The following is a 7,826-nucleotide window of genomic DNA, read 5'->3' as shown; positions in this document are numbered from 1 at the left end:
TTTATTTGCATTTTTTTTTAAATTTGAATCGTTTACTTTTTTGAAAGGAAATGACAAATACCTAGATTAGAGCTACGGTTGTTTTCATAGACAGCCCCTGTCATCCAACTATTACAATGTTAAACAGTAACTGTAGTTTGTTATATGGTTGCGATTCCGTTTAAAAGCAGTGTTGGATACAGCAATATAAATGACATGTGTGCACTGGAACATGCTAATTAGCCACAGACTGGTCCCTGCAGGGAAACGCTGAACGGACAGAGTCAGTGGAGCGCTGCTTGGTTCCAGTGTGGTCAGCTGCAGCCTCAATCAATATCAGTGCGATCTATTTCTCCCCTCAGCTCCATTCACCTATCCCAATTCCAAGCGGTGTGTGGTGAGGGGAACCAACACTTCTCGGACAGTCAGGGGTAAAGTCAATTTACTTCGATAACTGCGATTTAATCTATTATTTTGCTTCACCACCTCCCCCCCCTCCTCGTTTATGAGTGGGCAAGAAGAGGTTGGAATAGAAGTCAGTTGTGTTTTGGGCACCCTCTGTCAAGTTAGAGGATAACGGGAGGGAGAAGGAAAGAGCACCGTGCTCAACAGAGCGGTTCCCTAACACCACCAGCACCCCCACTTCCCATCCACCACCCCCAAATCATTTCACCCCCACCCCACCCCACCCCCCTTTCGGATCGTTACATACACCTCCGGTTGTGGCTGTGCCGCCATTTTTATTTGGGTTACTTTTCTCCTTAGGTCTGGGTCGCCACATTTTATGTTCTTTTTAAAAAGTGGATTGAAGGCAGGAGGTGTGTGTGTGTGAGAGAGAGAGAGACACGGAGCCAAGTGGGACTGGGACTAGGGCGCAGGCAAAACTGGCAACATTGTAGCGCCTTCTAGAACGTGACAACAGCCGAGTATCAATGTTAAAGTAGCAAAGCAGCTCTCGCAGCTCAAAACACAACTTACCCCCTTCCACGATCCAGTTGCAGTCTCCTCCTCCTCTTCACCCAGCTCGGACTGCCTGTCCTACAGCTATATCTATAATTAACTCGCTCCTTCAAACACCGAGAGAGAGAGACAACCCCTTTTTGCACGATCGTTGCTGAAATTGCTTCTTGCCTGTGTATGTGTGTGTCTGATCTTGTCGTGGGAGATGAGTAATGACTTTCCACGCTACTTTTTTCAAAAAAAGGAAAAAAAAACCCTCCAAATGTAAAAGCACATACACACACACAGCGAAAGACGAAACGAAAACGATACGGATTTACATATACCACCAAAAAAAACCATCGGACGCCAGAACGCTGACACACGTGATGGATAACGTCACCAACCCTTGCGAACGATGCAAAACACTTTGGAAGTTGTCTGCACTTTCGGGGGCTTTAAATAGAGGAGGAGTTGTGGGCTCTACTCACTGCTCTCAGGGGTAATTACAGGGGATAAGGGCACAGTGTCCTGGAAACCAACACCTGCCTGTCCATTATATATAAGGTTTCAGTGTTTCAGGGCTTTTAAACCCTCAAACACTTTTTAAAAATAAATACAATCCACTACACTTGCCACCCAATCATATACATAAAACATCACAACTGTCCTGGCAGCTGTTCCTTTCCCAGTACATCTTTCTATGCTCAGATGCATCAAATGTTGTGGAAATCTCGTGTTTTGTTTTGGAAAAGTAATGTCACATTTTTTAAACAAAGACAGTCGGGGGTTTTGGTATTTCTGGGGGTCGGTCGTGAATTCTGACGGCATCCTGCTTTCTGTACGACCAGACCAGAGCCAAAGGCTGCGTGTGTTTGTGTTTAAAATGAGCGCCTTTGTACCTGATATTCTTGCTCCTGTTGGTCCCTTTCTGCTGAGTGGCTGCTGATCGCTTTCTCTCCAAGTGGCTGACGGTCATGTCCCTCTCTCTGGTTGCCAGGGTATTGTTTATTTCGAAAGGATTCCCCCTCCTCCTGTCTTTAAAAACCTCATACTAGCCTTGGGAATTCCCTCTCACACCCTGATCGTCTTACGCATTCCTGAGCGTAAAAAAAACACAGAAGTAATCTCGAATATTGAGTGCATTTGCGCTTCGCAGTTGAGAGGTCGCTGAGATATCCCCCGCCCCAGTCGCTCCAGTTCGCTTCGCTTCCTGCATTAACCTTGTAAATTGTATCTTTTAGTGGAAAGAGCCAGGAAATCGTTATCAGGCGGGAGAGAAAATAAAATGTTGTTATAAGCTTGTTGTGTGTCAAAGTAAACACATTTAGTAAAAGCGAGAGTTTTGTTATATTTACACAAGACTGAGATTTTGAGATAAGCGACTGTACCTCAGTGCCTGTTGGTTAATTACAATGTTATTGGCAGTGAAATTAAAAATAATAAAGTTAAAGAGCGGAATAGTAATTGGCTAATATTGAGCCACAACGCGATTATCTGATGCCCTTTGCCCCCATCAGAAGTACAGAGGAAAAGTAGGCGACTTTAATCAAATCTTAAAATGGCAATATCGCCTCCTAGCTTTGTAATTCCCTGTGCCGAAGTAGTTTTGCTGTTTCAACACCAACCCCCTGAGGATGCCGCAGATCTGAAATAACAACAGCTAGTGCTAGAATTGCTCGGTATCTGTGAACGACCAAGCTTAATGTTTTAGGTCAATGACCTTTCACTTAGAGTTCAATTTTTCAAATTAATCCTTGTTTTCCTTTTCAAGTTACAATTATTCTACGCAACAAAGAACTGTGGACGCTGAAGATCTGAAAGAAAAAAACAGAAATCGCTGGAGAAACTCAGCAGGTGTGGCCGCCTCTGTGGACAGAAAAACAGTTTTAACATTTCCAACCTTTAACTCTTTTTTGTTCTCTCCGCACATTTTTCCCTCCAGCAATTTCGCTTATAATTTTTTAACTCTTGGGAATTTACATTTCGCAAGTTTTGCCGAGCCCATAGTTTAGAGGAAGCTTCCACCACCATGATCAACTGAGAAGTTTGATTGTACTTTTTATAACGCCATAATATGTAGGACACACTGCTCTTTGGGACTGCTCCATCGTTCGATGACTTGATGATAATCCTCAATTCCATTTTCCTACCTTTTCCCAGAAGCCTTACTGACTGAAAATCTGTTTTATCTCAGCTTTGAATGTGCTTAATGGGCCAGTCTCAGCAGGAAAGAATTCCACCAATTCACTATCTTCATAGAATCCCTACAGTGTGGAAGCATGCTATTCGGCCCTTTGAGTCTGCACAGACCCTCCCAAGAGCATCCCACCCAAACCCACCCTCCCCCCATAACCCTGTATTTTCCATGGCTAATCTACACATCCCTAAACACTATGGGCAACCTGACCTGCCAATCTTTGGAAATCAGAGCACCTGGAGGAAACCCACGCAGACACTGGGAGAATATGCACACTCCATACAGACACTCATCTGACGCTGGAATCAAACGGCACGGTGGCACAGTGGTTAGCACTGCTGCCTCACAGCACCAGAGACCCAGATTCAATTCCCGCCTCAGGCGACTGACTGTGTGGAGTTTGCACGTTCTCCCCGTGTCTGCGTGGGTTTCCTCCGGGTGCTCCGGTTTCCTCCCACAGTCCAAAGATGTGCAGGTCAGGTGAATTGGCCATGCTAAATTGCCCGTAGTGTTAGGTAAGGGGTAAATGTAGGGGTATGGGTGGGTTGCGCTTCGGCGGGTCAGTGTGGACTTGTTGGGCCGAAGGACCTGTAATCTAATCTAATCTAATCTAATCAAACCCAGGTCCCCAGTGCTCCAAGGCAGCAGTACTAACCACTCAGGCACTGTGCTGCCCACTGAGAAGAAAACCCTCCTCACCTGGTCCAGGACTCTCCCACAGGAGAAACAACCTCTCCACATCTACCTTAACAAGACCCCTAAGAATCTTATATGTGACAATAAGGTTACCTCTTATTAGCATAAACACGAGTGCACGTATGTATCCTGTCCTCACAATAATATCCTTCTACATCTCAAATCAACTTAGTGAACCTCTAATGCCCATTGTATGTTTTCTTAAAAAAGAGAACCAAAATTATTCTGGTTCCCAGGTGTGGTCTGACTAGTGCGGAGTGTAGTGTTAGCAAGACCTCTGTATTTTTAAACTCCAATTCCTTTGAAATGAAGCTAATAGTCCATGTGCCTTCTCTATTACCTGTTGAACTTGGATATTAACTTTTTATAGTTCATGCACAAGATCTCCCAAATCCCTCCTTGCTGCATCGTTCTACAGTCATCCCCTGTTCAAATAATTTTCAGCTCTCTATTCTTGCCAAAGTGCATAACTTTATATTTTCCCACATTATATTTCCCATCCACTTAAGTTTGTGTCAGCCTCAATACTTGCCTTTCCACCTTTTTTATGTCATCTGAAAACTTGCAATAGTATCTTCACTTCCATCACCCAATCAATTTTTTTAAGTAATTGTACTCAAAATTGACCCCATGCCACCCAACTTGATACAGATTGCCATTCTGAAACTAATTTGCATATAGCTCAAGTTGTTAATTGCTGATAGATCACTGGAATACCCTCCCTAAACTTCTCTGTGTCTCTCATTTAACTTGTTGCTTGACACCCACCTTCATGATCAAAGTTAAAAATCACACAATACCAGGTTATAGTCCGACAGGTTTAATTGGAATCACACTAGCTTTCGGAGCGACGCTCCTTCATCAAGTGATGAAGGAATCACTTGATGAAGGAGCGTCGCTCCAAAAGCTAGTGTTCTTCCAATGAAACCCTGTTGGACTATAACCTGGTCTATGATTTTTAACTTTGTACACCCCAGTCCAACACCGGCATCTCCGAATCATGACTTCATGATCAAGGTATTGATCGCTCAAGATTTGACCCTTCCAGCCTGCACTGCCGTTTAGTATGATCATGGCTGATTTGGTTATGGTCTCATCTCTGCTTTCCACTCTGTTCCCAGAAGCCTTGCCTCCTTTGTTCTACTATCACCTATCCTAGAATCTCTTTATCTAACTCAGTGTTAGATTTAATGTGATTTTGCTCCCAAAGAAGTAAGTTTTGTAATGTTCAAGGTGTTATACGAGTGCACATTATAGTTGTTGTGCTTAGATTTAAGGTAACAACATTTTCTGTAAGATAACAGCACTTTCCAACACTTCCCACCTCCCACCCAAAAGCAAGCCAATCTAAGTAAGAAACATGCCTGTGAATGGTGCCTGGGCTTTCAGAGCTAGTCTGCCAGGGCTTGTGAGCAAGTGTCATCTAGATGCCAGAATCTGAAACACTGGGTTCTTACGTCACTGACAAAGAGTAACACATTCTGAATGAACATTCATTGTCGTGGATGGGATGTTGACCAAACAGGGCTGCTGTGTCCTGGATGGTTCTGTGCATCTTGAGTATTGGAGCTACATTCATCCAGACAAGTGAAGAGTATCACACTGATAAATCATGACTTATAACTGATGGATGAGCACTGGGAAACAGAAGGTGTATTACCTTCCATAGGACTCCCCTCTGAGCTGCCCTTGTAGCCACAGTATGTACAATGACTAGTGCAGTTCATTTGATCAATGGTAATGCCCAGGATGGTGTTCAGAGTGATTCATGAACAATACAAATCATTTATTTAAACTCTTTGATTTAAAAAAAATCATTTATGGGATGTGGGTGTCACTGGCTGGGTGTCAATAGCATTTATTGCCCATCCCTAATTGCCCTTAAGAAAGTGATGGTGAGCTTCCCTTCTTAAATCACCGCAGCCCATTTGCAGTAGGTAGACCCACAATGCTTAGGGAGGGTGTTCCAGGACTTTGACCCAATAATACTGAAGGAATGGTGATATAGTTCCAAGACAGGAGGGTAAAAACAAAGGGTTAGAGAAACACAGCAGGTCTGGCAGCATCTGCAGAGGGAAGGACAAAGTTAATGTTTCAAGTCCTGTGTGACTTTTTGAGATTTGCTGCTGTGCATTTTGTAGATCAGACAATCTCCTACCACTGTGCCCTGGTGGTGGAGGGAGTGAATGTTGAAAGTGTTAGATGGGGAATAAATCAAACAGGCAACTTTATTCTGAATGGTGTTGATTTTCTTGAGTGTTGTTGGACCACATTCAGTGAAGAGTATTGTGAACTTCCTGACTGGTGCCTTCTGGATGATGGAGAACTTCTGAACAGTCAGGAGATTGTATTCCCTCCAGGCTGCCCATCCTTTGACTTCTCTTAGAGACATTGCATTTTTGTGGCTGACCCAATACAATTTCTGGTCAGTGGCAACCCCCAGGATGTTGATAGTGATCATTGATTTACTAGTCCTGACTGTTACCTAGTGACTCATCCATAATACCATATATGTAGAACAGAATTAGGCCATTCAGCCTATCAAGTCTTTTCTACCACTTGATCATGACTGATATCATGGCCAACGAATAATCCATCAGGAAAATATACATCTCGAAGGTAGGCAATGATAGATTTGGGGTTCTCACATAATCTACATTTAAAATGGTGAAATAACTAGCTGACAAGAAGACTGGCATTCGGAGAGACTTCATGGAGTGTAGCTTGATGAATTTGGAAATATCAATGCATTTGTTGACAAATTTGAATTTGCTGATCATTGGGTAATATTTAGTTTGTGCTCTAGAAAGAAAACATATTGACAAATTCTGGAATTTCAAAACCTTCGATGGATATTTGAAGCCAGAAGATCAGCCACCAAATATTTGCAGAAATGTTATTTGTTGATTTAATTAACTTCTAGTCTATTGATATTATCAATGGAAGTAACTGGCATTTTAAGCATATGAGCATGTTATTAATTGATACAGAGATTTTATTGATGTACTGTACTTACATAAATAAAGTTTTCCAAATCCATATTGATATTTGAAAACTGGTACCTCTATTGACACAAAAGTAGCCAATTCATAATTACACCTTATGACTATTACCACCAAAGCAGTATGTTGTGTCTAAATGAGATAAACACAACATAGTAAGGGAAGCAACTTTGATAATGGCCTTTGGGGAAAGAAATTCACACCAAAACTCTGGAAGCTTGTGACTTCATCTGATTCTTCATCAGATCTTCTTTACAGATTGAAAGTTACATCTGGTTTAACCAGCAAGGACAATGAAGTGATCAGAGTTACAACATATGACCCTTACTCCAGATGGACATTTTATGAGAACCCTTCCAAATTGAAAACTCACTCCATCACTCAATTAGTAAAGGTATTGTTTGTTGGGGAACTGAACCACACAGGTTAAGATCTTCCTGGTCACTTAGGTCATCCAAAGGGGCAATATAAGAGTTTTTAAGAGGAAAAATAACATGGATAACATAGGAGGAGGCCATTTGGCTCATCATAATTATTTAATCCCACTATTCATCTTCTACCCATAACCCCACAATTTAGTCCAATTCAAAAACATGTTCAACTGCCTTTTGAAAGTCTCTGTAGAATTTGCTTCAGAGCTTAACAGCCTCCTGTGTGGAATAAAAACCCCTTTCCATTCCTGTTCCTTTTGCTGATGATTTTAAGTCTATGATTTCTGAGTTCTGACACATTTGCTAAGGTAGACAATTCTTGCTCTATTAACAGGTTTGTTCTATCAAAACCACTCATAATTTAAAAAAATGTTCTTGCTGTCTGGCAGTCCCTCAGCATTAAGAATGACTCGATTTCATTCTGGTCCATTGGATTCTGCAACGGTTGATAATTTCAATGTCCAACCTGCAGACTTTGCCACAGGCAGAGCAGTCAGTCCTTTAAGCTTTTGGGTAGGTGCGGTGTTTGGAAGTTTATGTGCACTCACTGGTGCCTTGACTTCACTTCTGCATGTTCCT

The 7,826-nt window shown here is 42.3% G+C and overlaps 1 protein-coding gene across 6 annotated transcripts in view; it reads right to left on the bottom strand.

Moving 5' to 3' along the window:
* LOC122560241 (zinc fingers and homeoboxes protein 3-like) overlaps positions 1-1,951 on the bottom strand; it is an 89,495-nt gene extending 87,544 nt beyond the window's left edge. For 4 of the 6 annotated variants that reach the window (XR_015759524.1, XM_087994773.1, XM_043710718.2 and 1 more), the window contains exon 1: positions 958-1,275. The gene's annotated coding sequence lies outside the window, so the exon portion shown is untranslated. Of the gene's footprint in view, positions 1-957; positions 1,279-1,820 lie in introns of those variants that run through there. The other 2 variants (XR_015759525.1, XM_087994774.1) reach the window with 2 other exon arrangements.
* Positions 1,952-7,826: the final 5,875 nt, after the last annotated feature.

The sequence above is a fragment of the Chiloscyllium plagiosum genome, unplaced genomic scaffold, assembly GCF_037043375.1.
Source record: "Chiloscyllium plagiosum isolate Xiang-an unplaced genomic scaffold, Cpla_swu_hap1 HiC_scaffold_15, whole genome shotgun sequence".
NCBI lineage: Eukaryota > Metazoa > Chordata > Chondrichthyes > Orectolobiformes > Hemiscylliidae > Chiloscyllium > Chiloscyllium plagiosum.
The sequence above is the reverse complement of the archived record's forward strand: the minus strand, read 5'-3'. Positions and strand labels throughout refer to the sequence as shown.